Raw genomic sequence first — 15,174 nt, forward strand, 5'->3', positions numbered from 1 at the left:
TTTCTCATGGTTTATCCTGTTGTTAAAAGCCATAAGCTGCTAAAAGACTGCATAAATTGCTCTTTTCCTGCTTTTCTAGTTTCTGCCCCTTCAATTACATGGTAAAACTTAATTATCTCTGATGAAACTAATGTAGGCAGGGAAGAAAAAAATACTTGGTAAAGCTCCTACCATATACTTGATTAATCATAAACCCAAGGCTCATTGTTAATTTTGATTGGAATGCTGAAATGTAATATGTTGGAAAGCACAGATTCAGTTGCAATATGTGCACTCACAAGGGGAAGACAAGCTCAGGTTATGCTGCAAGGAATAACAGCTACAATAAATGGTTCCTTCTGAACATGTTTAAGCTGACTGGCAAAATCAGAATCTTTAAATTAAACACTTCATAATTTCAGAGTTTGTGCCACTGATTTCCAAGTTATTTAAGCATCCAGACTCAATTACATATCTCTTAAATTATTCTGTATATTACTATATGCTCTTTTGTTGTTGTTTTTTTTCTTTTTCTTTTTTTATTTATTATTATTATACTTTAAGTTTTAGGGTACATGTGCACAATGTGCAGGTTAGTTACATGTGTATACAGGTGCCATGCTGATGCGCTCCACCCACTAACTCGTCATCTAGCATTAGGTATATCTCCCAATGCTATCCCTCCGCCCTCCCCCGAGCCCACAACAGTCCCCAGAGTGTGATGTTCCCCTTCCTGTGTCCATGTGTTCTCATTGTTCAATTCCCACCTATGAGTGAGAACATGCAGTGTTTGGTTTTTTGTTCTTGCGATAGTTTACTGAGAATGATGATTTCCAATTTCATCCATGTCCCTACAAAGGACATGAACTCATCATTTTTTATGGCTGCATAGTATTCCACGGTGTATATGTGCCACATTTTCTTAATCCAGTCTATCATTGTTGGACATTTGGGTTGGTTCCAAGTCTTTACTATTGTGAATAGTGCCGCAATAAACATACGTGTGCATGTGTCTTTATAGCAGCATGATTTATAGTCCTTTGGGTATATACCCAGTAATGGGATGGCTGGGTCAAATGGTATTTCTAGTTCTAGATCCCTGAGGAATCGCCACACTGACTTCCACAATGGTTGAACTAGTTTACAGTCCCACCAACAGTGTAAAAGTGTTCCTATTTCTCCACATCCTCTCCAGCACCTGTTGTTTCCTGACTTTTTAATGATTGCCGTTCTAACTGGTGTGAGATGGTATCTCATTGTGGTTTTGATTTGCATTTCTCTGATGGCCAGTGATGGTGAGCATTTTTTCCATGTGTTTTTTGGCTACATAAATGTTTTCTTTTGAGAAGTGTCTGTTCATGTCCTTCACCCACTTTTTGATGGGGTTGTTTGTTTTTTTCTTGTAAATTTGTTTGAGTTCATTGTAGATTCTGGATATTAGCCCTTTGTCAGATGAGTAGGTTGTGAAAATTTTCTCCCTTTGTGTAGGTTGCCTGTTCACTCTGATGGTAGTTTCTTTTGCTGTGCAGAAGCTCTTTAGTTTAATTAGATCCCATTTATCAATTTTAGCTTTTGTTGCCATTGCTTTTGGTGTTTTAGACATGAAGTCCTTGCCCATGCCTATGTCCTGAATGGTAATGCCTAGGTTTTCTTCTAGGGGTTTTATGATTTTAGGTCTAACATTTAAGTCTTTAATCCATCTTGAATTAATTTTTGTATAAGGTGTAAGGAAGGGATCCAGTTTCAGCTTTCTACATATGTCCAGCCAGTTTTCCCAGCACCATTTATTAAATAGGGAATCCTTTCCCCATTGCTTGTTTTTGTCAGGTTTGTCAAAGATCAGATAGTTGTAGATAATGTGGTGTTATTTCTGAGTGCTCTGTTCTGTTCCATTGATCTATATCTCTGTTTTGGTACCAGTACCATGCTGTTTTGGTTACTGTAGCCTTGTAGTATAGTTTGAAGTCAGGTAGTGTGATGCCTCCAGCTTTGTTCTTTTGGCTTAGGATTGACTTGGTGACGCGGGCTGTTTTTTGGTTCCATATGAACTTTAAAGTAGTTTTTTCCAGTTCTGTGAAGAAAGTCATTGGCAGCTTGATGGGGATGGCATTGAATCTATAAATTACCTTGGGCAGTATGGCCATTTTCACGATATTGATTCTTCCTACCCATGAGCATGGAATGTTCTTCCATTTGTTTGTATCCTCTTTTATTTCCTTGAGCAGTGGTTTGTAGTTCTCCTTGAAGAGGTCCTTCACATCCCTTGTAAGTTGGATTCCTAGGTATTTTATTCTCTTTGAAGCAATTGTGAATGGGAGTTCACTCATGATTTGGCTGTTTGTCTGTTGTTGGTGTGTAAGAATGCTTGTGATTTTTGTACATTGATTTTGTATCCTGAGAGTTTGCTGAAGTTGCTTATCAGCTTAAGGAGATTTTGGGCTGAGACGATGGGGTTTTCTAGATACACAATCATGTCGTTTGCAAACAGGGACAATTTGCCTTCCTCTTTTCCTAATTGAATACCCTTTATTTCCTTCTCCTGCCTAATTGCCCTGGCCAGAACTTCCAATACTGTGTTGAATAGGAGTGGTGAGAGAGGGCATCCCTGTCTTGTGCCCGTTTTCAAAGGGAATGCTTCCAGTTTTTGCCCATTCAGTATGATATTGGCTGTGGGTTTGTCATAGATAGCTCTTATTGTTTTGAAATAAGTCCCATCAATACCTAATTTATTGAGAATTTTTAGCATGAAGGGTCGTTGAATTTTGTCAAAGGCCTTTTCTGCATCTATTGAGATAATCATGTGGTTTTTTTCTTTGGTTCTGTTTATATGCTGGATTACATTTATTGATTTGTGTATATTGGACCTGCAGACTTAAATGTCCCTGTCTGACAGCTTTGAAGAGAGCAGTGGTTCTCCTAGCACGCAGCTGGAGATCTGAGAACGGGCAGACTGCCTCCTCAAGTGGGTCCCTGACCCCTGACCCCCGAGCAGCCTAACTGGGAGGCACTCCCCAACAGGGGCAGACTGACACCTCACACGGCAGGGTATTCCAACAGACCTGCAGCTGAGGGTCCTGTCTGTTAGAAGGAAAACTAACAAACAGAAAGGACATCCACACAAAAACCCACTGGTACATCGCCATCATCGAAGACCAAAAGTAGATAAAACCACAAAGATGGGGAAAAACAGAGCACAGAAACTGGAAACTCTAAAAAGCAGAGTGCCTCTCCTCCTCCAAAGGAACGCAGTTCCTCACCAGCAATGGAAGAAAGCTGGACGGAGAATGACTTTGACGAGCTGAGAGAAGAAGGCTTCAGACGATCAAATTACTCCGATCTACAGGAGGACATTCAAACCAAAGGCAAAGAAGTTGAAAACTTTGAAAAAAATTTAGAAGAATGTATAACTGGAATAACCAATACAGAGAAGTGCTTAAAGGAGCTGATGGAGCTGAAAACCAAGGCTCGAGAACTACATGAAGAATGCAGAAGCCTCAGGAGCCGATGCGATCAACTGGAAGAAAGGGTGTCAGTGATGGAAGATGAAATGAAGGAAATGAAGCGAGAAGGGAAGTTTAGAGAAAAAAGGAACGAGCAAAGCCTCCAAGAAATATGGGACTATGAGAAAAGACCAAATCTACGTCTGATTGATGTACCTGAAAGTGAAGGGGAGAATGGAACCAAGTTGGAAAACACTCTGCAGGATATTATCCAGGAGAACTTCCCCCAATCTAGCAAGGCAGGTCAACATTCAGATTCAGGAAATACAGAGAATGCCACAAAGATACTCCTCAAGAAGAGCAACTCCAAGACACATAATCGTTAGATTCACCAAAGTTGAAATGAAGGAAAAAATGTTAAGGGCAGCCAGAGAGAAAGGTCAGGTTACCCTCAAAGGGAAGCCCATCAGACTAACAGCGGATCTCTCAGCAGAAACTCTACAAGCCAGAAGAGAGTGGGGGCCAATATTCAACATTCTTAAAAAAAAGAATTTTCAACCCAGAATTTCATATCCAGCCAAACTAAGCTTCATAAGTGAAGGAGAAATAAAATACTTTACAGACAAGCAAATGCTGAGAGATTTTGTCACCACCAGGCCTGCCCTAAAAGAGATCCTGAAGGAAGTGCTAAACATGGAAAGGAACAACCGGTACCAGCCGCTGCAAAATCATGCCAAAATGTAAAGACCGTTGAGACTAGGAAGAAACTGCATCAACTAACGAGCAAAATAACCAGCTAACATCATAATGACAGGATCAGATTCACACATAACAATATTAACTTTAAATGTAAATGGACTAAATGCTCCAATTAAAAGACACAGACTGGCAAATTGGATAAAGAGTCAAGACCCATCAGTGTGCTGTATTCAGGAAACCCATCTCACGTGCAGAGACACACATAGGCTCAAAATAAAAGGGTGGAGGAAGATATACCAAGCAAATGGAAAACAAAAAAAGGCAAGGGTTGCAATCCTAGTCTCTGATCAAACAGACTTTAAACCAACAAAGCTCAAAAGAGACAAAGAAGGCCATTACATAATGGTAAAGGGATCAATTCAACAAGAAGAGCTAACTATCCTAAATATATATGCACCCAATACAGGAGCACCCAGATTCATAAAGCAAGTCCTGAGTGACCTACAAAGAGACTTAGACTCCCACACATTAATAATGGGAGACTTTAACACCCCACTGTCCACATTAGACAGATCAACAAGACAGAAAGTCAACAAGGATACCCAGGAATTGAACTCAGCTCTGCACTAAGCGGACCTAATAGACATCTACAGAACTCTCCACCCCAAATCAACAGAATATACATTTTTTTCAGCACCACACCACACCTATTCCAAAATTGACCACATACTTGGAAGTAAAGCTCTCCTCAGCAAATGTAAAAGAACAGAAATTATAACAAACTGTCTCTCAGACCACAGTGCAACCAACCTAGAACTCAGGATTAAGAATCTCACTCAAAACCGCTCAACTACATGGAAACTGAACAACCTGCTCCTGAATGACTACTGGGTACATAACGAAATGAAGGCAGAAATAAAGATGTTCTTTGAAACCAATGAGAACAAAGACACAACATACCAGAATCTCTGGGACACATTCAAAGCAGTGTGTAGAGGGAAATTTATAGCACTAAATGCCCACAAGAGAAAGCAGGAAAGATCCAAAATTGACACCCTAACATCACAATTAAAAGAACTAGAAAAGCAAGAGCAAACACATTCAAAAGCTAGCAGAAGGCAAGAAATAACTAAAATCAGAGCAGAACTGAAGGAAATAGAGACACAAAAAACCCTTCAAAAAATTAATCAATCCAGGAGCTGGTTTTTTGAAAGGATCAACAAAATTGATAAACCGCTAGGAAGACTAATAAAGAAAAAAAGAGAGAAGAATCAAATAGACACAATAAAAAATGATAAAGGCGATATCACCACCGATCCCACAGAAATACAAACTACCATCAGAGAATACTACAAACACCTCTACGCAAATAAACTAGAAAATCTAGAAGAAATGGATAAATTCCTTGACACATACACTCTCAAGACTAAACCAGGAAGAAGTTGAATCTCTGAATAGACCAATAACAGGCTCTGAAATTGTGGCAATAATTAATAGCTTACCAACCAAAAAGAGTCCAGGACCAGAAGGATTCACAGCCGAATTCTACCAGAGGTACAAGGAGGAACTGGTACCATTCCTTCTGAAACTATTCCGATCAATAGAAAAAGAGGGAATCCTCCCTAACTCATTTTATGAGGCCAGCATCATCCTGATACCAAAGCCTGGCAGAGACACAACCATAAAAGAGAATTTTAGACCAATATCCTTGATGAACATTGATGCAAAAATCCTCAATAAAATACTGGCAAACCGAATCCAGCAGCACATCAAAAAGCTTATCCACCATGATCAAGTGGGCTTCATCTCCGGGATACTATATGCTCTTTTGAAATCATGGAAACACTATTTTGAAATTAGATTTTCCGATGAACAATAGTGTAGCTCTCTCATGTCTAGAAGCATTAATATCAAATAACTAAAAAACAACATGTTGAAGATTCTAGAAAGATGGCAGTAATTGTATTGTTTGAATGTCTCAGGACTCTCTTAGTAAGTAGACATGGAAACTAGACAGCCAAAGCAAAATCTCATAGACATTACAGATATTTACAACAAAAGTAATTGGGAAGTTATCCCTATGATAGACATAGGGCAAAACCCCTCAACATTTATAAGACCTCTCTGGAATCAGTTTTGAGCAGAAAGAAGGAGAGAAAAGAAAAGAGAAATATAAAAATATTTTAAATCTGGAAAATCCAAAGTATTCCACAGTTATTCACCGACAATGGGAGGGGTTTTGCCCAATCCAGTGGTTGGTGAATCTGAGGCATCAGAGGCATTGTCTGAATGAGTCGAGGCAGCGCAGTCCCTGTGTTTCCACAAAGCTCATCAGTCAGGGCCGACTCCCAGGACAAGACTTCACATTGAGGAGAAATTCCTGGCCCGGCCAAAACTTAAAAAGCAGGAGGATAAGAGAGACAAAGGAAAAGACAATCGAGATAATATTAAAGGATGTGGAACAGATGTAGCAAATCTCAGCAAACAAGCTGCTGAATATATATTTTTTTCAAATAACTACAGCAAAACTATAGAAACGGGGGTTATACCAAATTAGGAAAATTACCTGAACCACAGGCCCTTCTAAAAGTTCAGAAAAATAAATTTTACACATGCAAAAATAATTATAAAAGTTGTAGCAAGAATGAAAAGCACAATAATATTCTTACAGAATAGATACTAAAAGACAGGGATATGAAATAAAATAAAACTATGACTTATTATTCTTTTTTTTTTTTTTTTTTTTTTTTTGAGACAGAGCCTTCTTCTGTTGCCCAGGCTGGAGTGCAGTGTGGCGCGATCTCGGCTCACTGCAACCTCCGCCTCCCAGGTTCAAGCGATTCTCCTGCCTCAGACTCCCGAGTAGCTGGGACTACAGGCACGCACCACCACGCCTGGCTAATTTTTGTATTTTTAGTAGAGAAGGGGTTTCACCATATTGGCCCGGCCAATCTCGATCTCCTGACCTCGTGATCCGCCCACCTCAGCCTCCCAAAGTGCTGGGATTACAGGCGTGAGCCACCCCGCCCGGCCCGTTAACTTATTATTCTAAATGACTTAAATGAATCAGAGATTCTGTAAAACTTTAATAACTTAGAATGGTTTTTATTTTCCCACAAATATGTCCATCTTCCTCCTCATCTGTTCTTACCATAGGTAGTAATTAGTCACATCAGTTAGCCTGAACTGGATACTGGAGAGCATGATTTTCTTCTTCTTCTTCAACAGCTCTGTATCTCTACTCAGTCACTGAGTTCTGGAAATACTTTCTCCTAAAGATTTATTGAATCTATTTTTTTCCTCGCTTTCTGTACGTTCAAGAACGTATTATCTCTCATGTATATTAGGGTCACACTCCTCATTTGTATTCTTATTTTATGGTAGTCATCTCCAGTCCTCATGGCAAATTGAATTAATGGAAAATGATATAAAATATAATATAAAAACTAATATTTTTAAAATAATGACTTTAATGACCTTTCATTTTGTCACTATAGTTTGCCTTTTCCATCTCATCTTCCACCATTCCTTTTTATGTATTTTATAGAATACTTAAGTTTCTTTGCATAAGTTACTGTCTTCCACATTCCTATGCCTTTTTATATGTGGTGTCCTTTGTTTAGAGGGATTCACCCCCTTATTTAGCTGGAAGATTCCAGCTTATACTTCAAGGTTCAATTCAAATATCAACCTCTCTAAGATTATTTCCTTGACCTGATAGGTAAAAGTTTGACATCTCTTTTCTATCATATTTTATGGCTATTATTTGTTTACATGCAAATGTTACCCTCTGTTAGCTCAGAGGTCAGCAAATGTTTCTGCGAAGGGCCAGAGAGTAAATATTTGAGGCTCTGTGAGCCATACAGTCTCTGTCACAACCACTCAACTCTGTCACTGTCCTCAGAAAGGAGCCATAAACAGTATGTAAATGAATGGGCATGGTTGTGTTTAGGTAGAACTTTGTTTACAACAACAGGGAATCACCTGGCTTTTGTCCCAGGGCCATCGTTTGCCAACTTCTGAGTTAGCTGACTAAGGTTTACATTTGAAGCTTGCTATAAAACATATATGATAAAGCGTTTGTATTTATTATATTTTAATACACATAGAAGCCTGATCTCCTCAGAAGACCTTGAGTTCCCAAAGGAAACCACTGTCTCAATTGGCTGTTTCTCATCACCAACAGATTCTTGTGTATATTAAAATCGAAAAAGAAAAAAACGAATCCCATGAACTAATTACATAGACTATACTAAAAATTAGACATAGTGCATTTTGTTATAATATTGTGCAGAAAATATCCCTGAAAAAAATTGGTTGAGAAATGTATATCTTCATTCTCTATGGGCCCTCCCTTATGGACATCATAAGGTACCTGTTTGGTGCTACATGGTGTTTTACTCAGAGCACGGCATCATCCAATGTGCCTCACAGATGTTTTTAGAGATTCTTCACTCTTAAGAGTGTTACAGTTTGTTAAAGAACAATGTAAGGGCAAAAATGCATAAAAATGGCATTTGTTTTGATGTATATTACTTGAGTTTATAGTAGAATAATTTTACCGTAGATATAGTTCCTTTTTTTCCTAATGATATCTGCACTGTGTGATTTTATGATCACAGTGAGTTATTCTTGGGTCTTGTGTCAACAATAATCTTTCTAGCCCACAGGTAGTTATAATTCTCTCCCTTTACACTAAAAACTAGGAAAGGAGAGATACAGAAAACATTAAAGCATGTTGTGTAAAACCTACCATAACAGATTGCTTTATTTTAAAGATCAGAAACTTTAAAATCTAATGTTGGTCTAATTTAAGTACAATAGAGCAGAAGCCATGAATTCTATATCAGTGCAGATTTCCCAACCCCTTCGAAAATGACATAATAAAGGTTAAGCTAATAAGGCATACCCTTGAAGTTTGCTATTAAGTTGAAATGAGGTAATATTAGTTTACTATTTTTCAATAAATATAAGGTCCCACTGGTATTTTCTCTTCTAAATTTAAATTACCTTTACTTCTAAGGTTTTCAGGAGGGACGTTCAAGTGAAGATGAAGTGGTCTTAGTAATCATAAGTATTTCGAGTCTGTTTGAGGGTGTGTGTGCACACACATGCTTTTAGCATATTCATAACAACTTATTTGAAATACATATTTTTTCCAATTGAAATAAGGTTGATAAACTGGCATATTGATTCCAATTGCTGCTGTAAAAAATTACAAAAAGTTTAGCAGTTTAAACAATACAAATTTACTATCCCACATTTCTGGTGGTTAGAAATCAGGTACGGGTCTCACTAGACAAAAATTCAGGTGCCAGCAGGGCTCCTTTCTGGAGGTTTTAAGGAAGAATCTGCTTCTGTGCTCATTCATGTTGTCAGCAGAATTTAGTTCCTTGCACCTATGGGACCAACAACCCTGTTTTCTTGCTGGCTGTCACCTGAGGACCATTCCCAGGTTTTAAAATTAATTTGTAAATTTTTTTTGATATATATCATGTTTCTTGACTCATGGTTGGTTCCATTTCTTCATCTTCAAAGACAGAGAATATGGGTGGAGTCCCTCTCAAGGTACGTCATTAGGTCCTTCTCTGCCTTCCTCTTCTGCCTTTAAGAGTGCTTGTGATTACACTGGTCTCACCTGTATAATCTCCCTATTGTAAGGTTAGCTGATTAGATAACTTGATTCTACCTGCATCCTTAATTCCCTTTTGATATATAACATATTCACATGTCCCAGGGTTAGGACATGGGCATCTTTGGGAAATCCATATTCAATCTGCCGCATTTTGTAATTCCCAATATCCACAGTAGCAGTGGTCAACCCAATTACTACCTACAAAACTTAGGGCAAAATAATAATAACAACAATATAATGAAATGATCGTATTTTATATTTTAGGTCCATAATTATCATAATAAAGAAGCAAGGAACCAAAAATAAAACAGATACTTATAAAGGGTATTTGATATGGATAGTGCCTGTGTGAATTGTAGTCAAACTAATTTTATTGCAATTGTATTGATTGAACAATAATTCATTTTTAAATTTAATTTTAAGGGAAAGTAATATTTATAGTGGTAATTTCTAAAATTGTGAGCCCAGATGTGGTGGCTCATGCCTATAAACCTGGCACTTTGGGAGGCTGAAGTGGGAGGGTCACTTGAGCCCAGGAGTTTGACACTTGCCTAGCAACATGGCAAGACCCTGTCTCTACAATAATAATAATAATAATAATAATAATAATAAATAATTAAATTGTGAAAACTGCTGAAGTCAAAGAGGTTTTAAGCTGCCTTTTGTGTTCTGCAGAATAAAAGTTCCAGTTGTGGTATAAATATGGATCATAAAGATTACTTTTTAGGTAAACATGAAAAGATTTGGCATAACTACCAAAAAAAGTAATATCGAGAAATAAATTCCCAAATTTGCTTGTCCTCTGTACTATCTCAATTCATGTCAGAAGATACAGGATTGATTTTAGTTCTCTCATTGGCTAGCTCAGTTTTTCATCCTTAAAATTAATTTGTAAAATTTTGTATTGATTATATCTTTCCACCAACAGTAAGAACTTTCTGCCATCTCAGTGCTCCAAAATTTCCATGAAAACATGGATCAATAATATGGTAAATAAATGAGCTTCCTTATCCAGAAAGCTAGTGAACAGAAGTGTTCAGACTTTCAGATTTTGAGTTTTTTTTTTGGATTTTGGAATATTTACATACACATAATGAGATATCTTGAGGACGGGACCCAAGTGTAAACATGAAATTCATTTATATTTCATATATACCTTATACAGATAGCCTGAAGGTAATTTTATACAATATTTACATAATTTCTTTAAAAAAACAGAATTTTGACTGGGTTTTGACTGTGACTTGTCACATGAGGTCAGGTATAGAGTTTTCCACTTGTGGTGGTGTGTCAGCTTTCTAAAAGTTTCAGAATTTGAAGCAGTGTGGATTTTGTATTTTTGCAATGGAATGCTCAACGTGTATTTTTATTTTGAGCATCAAACTGAAGAAAGATTAATACACTTGAATATGTCCAATGGGAATGAATGATAAAATAAATAGATCTGACAATTTTTTAAAATGTTTAATGAAATTAGAGATATTTGTCTGGAAAAAAATTATTAAGTGTCACCTAGGGTTTATTTGTTTATATTCCATTGGCTTTTAAAGATAATGTTAGTGTAACTACTATTAAAGTACTTTACTGTATCTTAATAACTTATTGATATTATTATATTATTAAAATGATGGAAGCTCATTCTCCAGAAAACTGAAGAAGCATGATTTTGGCATTTAGTGATATGCTGAGGAAGACCCTCCACATGCCACAAATATTCACCGAGTACCTACATTCTACCAGGGTGTTCAAGGGCCATGGAACACAGTGGTGAGCTAACAACGCAACCCAGACAAAAGCAAAAACAGAATAACCAAAAGAAAAAATACTTCCTCTCAGATCTTACCTTCTCATGGTACAAAAGGATGAACAAAATGAATAAGAAAATCGTATAGTACATCTATATTAAAATCTGCTAATTGTTCCTCAATTTTTACTCCAACCTTCTTTCACGTAGTGATGGAGACCTCCCTTCAAGTTTTGGAAACATATCTATCAGTTACAGTTTAGATTTTCCAGCTTCAATGTTACCTATGTGGTTCATGTGCCTAAATTCTTATCAAGGAATTATAAGTGAAATGCATATGTATGTGTAACTTTTGTGTCCATTACCTCAAGGGAGTCTCTTGAAAGGTTATGCTTCTGGCACTAGCAGACCAGTGGGTTTAGGCCAAACCCTCTCACGACGAGTAATTGGAAGAGCTGGAGAAAGTATAAAATAAAAATAATCTATTTGAAGACATCAGAGGAGTATCAAGGCCAAGATGCTGGATAAAAGAGAACTCCAGAGAGATGAACCTTACATTTGATATCAGTATTTACCTCTAAATAATTTGCTATTTACAAACATGAGCGGACTGGCTGAAAAGAAAACTAAAAGTAGTGGGGAGAGGCTGAGTTCTTAGCAACTTTACAGGGAAAGAAAATAACAATAGATCACACTCTGTATTCCAAGTTTGTTTGTGTCTATATTGTCTTTCTTTTTGTCACTGTGTACTATGTTCCAAGTTTTTCCCTCCGAACTACTTTCTAATTTCCATATTCTCTTTGAAACTGTGTCTACTTTTCGGTTAGAATACTGCAATAAATATTTGATTTTCATTAATGTGTTTTTCTATTTCTAGATATTCTATTTGGTTCTTTTCTATCCTGTAGGTTGCTTTTTACAGTTTTATGTTCCCTAAAGATATTTTCAAGTTTGACTTTCATTTCTTTAAAAATAACAGGCACTATTGATTTACAATTTCTATCAGATGTCTTTGTAGATGTTGTCTGTGACATGTTTCAGCTGGTACCTATTTGCTGTACCTTCTGTGCTTGGTAATTATTTTATCTTATTTTAATTTTATTTTAGGCTGCCAATTTGTCTTTGTTAATTACTCAACAGGACTCTTGAAGCATAAGATGTTGATGACATCCTCCAGAGAAGGAATTTAATTAATTAAGTTTGTTTCCTGTACTAGCTAAATCTTATTCCAACTTTTGTCCTTTTGTTCTGTAATTTTCTCAGTGAGTATGTGTATTAGTCAGTTCTGTCATTGCTATATAGAAATACCTTTGACTGAGTAATTTGTACAGAAAAGAGGTTTAATTTCATGGTTCCATAGGTTGTACAGGAAGCATGATGCTGGCATCTTCTTGGCTTCTGGGGAGGCCTCAGGAAACTTACAATCATGGCAGAAGGCAAAGATGGTACAAGTGTCTTACTTGGCAGGACCAGAACTAAGAGAGAAAGTGGAGAGGTGCTACAGTTTTAAACAACCAGATGTCACAACAGTTCAGTCACTCACTACCACAAGTACAGCACCTAGAAGATGGCGCTAACCCATTTATGAGAACTCCACCCCCATAATCCAATTACCTCCCACCAGGCCGAACCTCCAACACTGCAGATTACAATTGGACATGTAATTTGGTGGAGGAAGATCCAAACCATATCAATATGTTAACATTTTTGACTATGATTGTGATTCTGTTGGCTCTTTGATATATATGTTGAGGTTGTTTGGGTCACCCAGTTATTGGGAATTTAGGTTTCAAATCCTTGCAGGAGGTGCCTTATAAATACATTGTCTCAGGAAAGTTATTTTTCTAGCTTAGCAACAATTCAATTTTCTTTGTAATTATCTAAAGAGAGTTTCGTTTGGATTCAGCATTACAGTAAAGGATTTCTTTAGTTTTTATTTCTGCCCTGCTTGTCTCATAAATCCATCAAAACTAAATGTCATTTGTGCATAGTCCAACTTCAAAGTGGCTTCAATGCTCTTCTTATTCCTCTGGGTTCTGACTTTCTCATGGATTTTGACCTGGTATTTCCCTTGTATCCTTTAGGGATTTTGAGGAATTAAAATTTATTTTCAATATTTTATGCAGCATTTAAATTTTTTATTTCTTTAAATAATCTATCAAATTTACCTCCCCAAAATATAAGTCCTCTGCTCCTAACCTTATTACTTATTTCCTGTAAAAGATTTTAGTTCTATGCTTTAAGTTCTTTATTCTATCTTTTTGAATTGCCCTTTTATAACCTGATGATGTTGGTTGCTTTTGTTTTTTGAATGAATGCATTTTCTTCAAAGTACCACTTAAGTAGCGTTTCCTAATTTTAAAAACTTGAGAACATTTTCTACTTAATCCATGGATTATATTTTTAGATTTCAAGCACATTTTTCCTACCAGTCTAATTATTGGTTTCTAACCAATTTCACTGTGAAAAAAAAAAAGAGTAAGTTCTATAGGCAACTAATATTTTTAATGAGTTGTGGCTTATGTCATGACCTATAAAAATGTCAATTTTTAGAAATAGAACAGTCCACTGTTGTGTGCAAAGTTCTCTCTCTGGCTCTCTCTACATGAGATATATGTGTTAGTATAGCTTGTTAATTGTGTTTTTCCAATCTGCTATGTATGTTCTATCTGCTTAGACTATCACTTTTGAGAAAGACATGTTAAAATCATCCATTATTATTTCTTAGTACATTTTTCTGTGTTTCTGTCAACACTTCTTTTAATGTTAGGAGACCATATTTTGGGGTGTATATACATTCTCAATGATAATATCTTCTACTAGTTTATTTCTTTAATCATCATGTATTGATTATCTTAGCACTTATTTATTCTTACACCTCATGCTGTTTGATGCCTACTTTTCTTAATATCTCCCTATAGAGTCTTCCTGTCTTATTGTCTTTTAAACATATTTATTTTATGGGACATATAGCTAGATTTTTAATGCAATTTATATCTTAGGGTTTTAGTAGATTATTAGCAATTATTACGACTTATTACAAATATTTCAATTAACTTTTATTTTGGGTTTTTCCCTCTTTCTGTAGCAGTTTTTCAATGGGTCATTTTTTTGTTATTAATGTCTTTCTTCCTTTATTCTTTCTTTTTACATTAGAAGTATAATTTAAATTTAAAGTTTCTCTCATTAAATTAACATATGACTTTTTTTTAAATTTTAGCAAAGTTTGATGTTTTTAACTTTTTCCCTTTTATTCTTGAGTAGAAGTTTCAATTAATGTGTTTTGTTGCCCCTTGTGTTCCATCACTTACATCACCTATATTATTTGTGCTAAAGTTTAATTCTTAATTTTTAATCATAAAAATAGAAGCATTATTTTTAATGGCCTATAGTTAATTAGATTCAACAATATGTTTTGCTAATTCTCCTGGGTTTAATTTTTTTCTCGGCAAAGTGTGTTTGTTCCCAATAGTTCTTTCTCAGAAAGTTTTTAGGTGGTAAAATGTTTTGACACATTTAAATAATAATATTGTTATTTTATTCGGCTATATCAGTCCAGATTGACAAATATTTTCCCTCAGCACTTTTGAGGCACCACATCATCGTCTTGCATGTATTTTTGCTGCTGAATACATCATTAGCTTCATTATCACTCCCTTGTAAGATAGCTGTCCTTC

The sequence above is a fragment of the Gorilla gorilla genome, chromosome 6, assembly GCF_029281585.2.
Source record: "Gorilla gorilla gorilla isolate KB3781 chromosome 6, NHGRI_mGorGor1-v2.1_pri, whole genome shotgun sequence".
Lineage (NCBI taxonomy): Eukaryota > Metazoa > Chordata > Mammalia > Primates > Hominidae > Gorilla > Gorilla gorilla.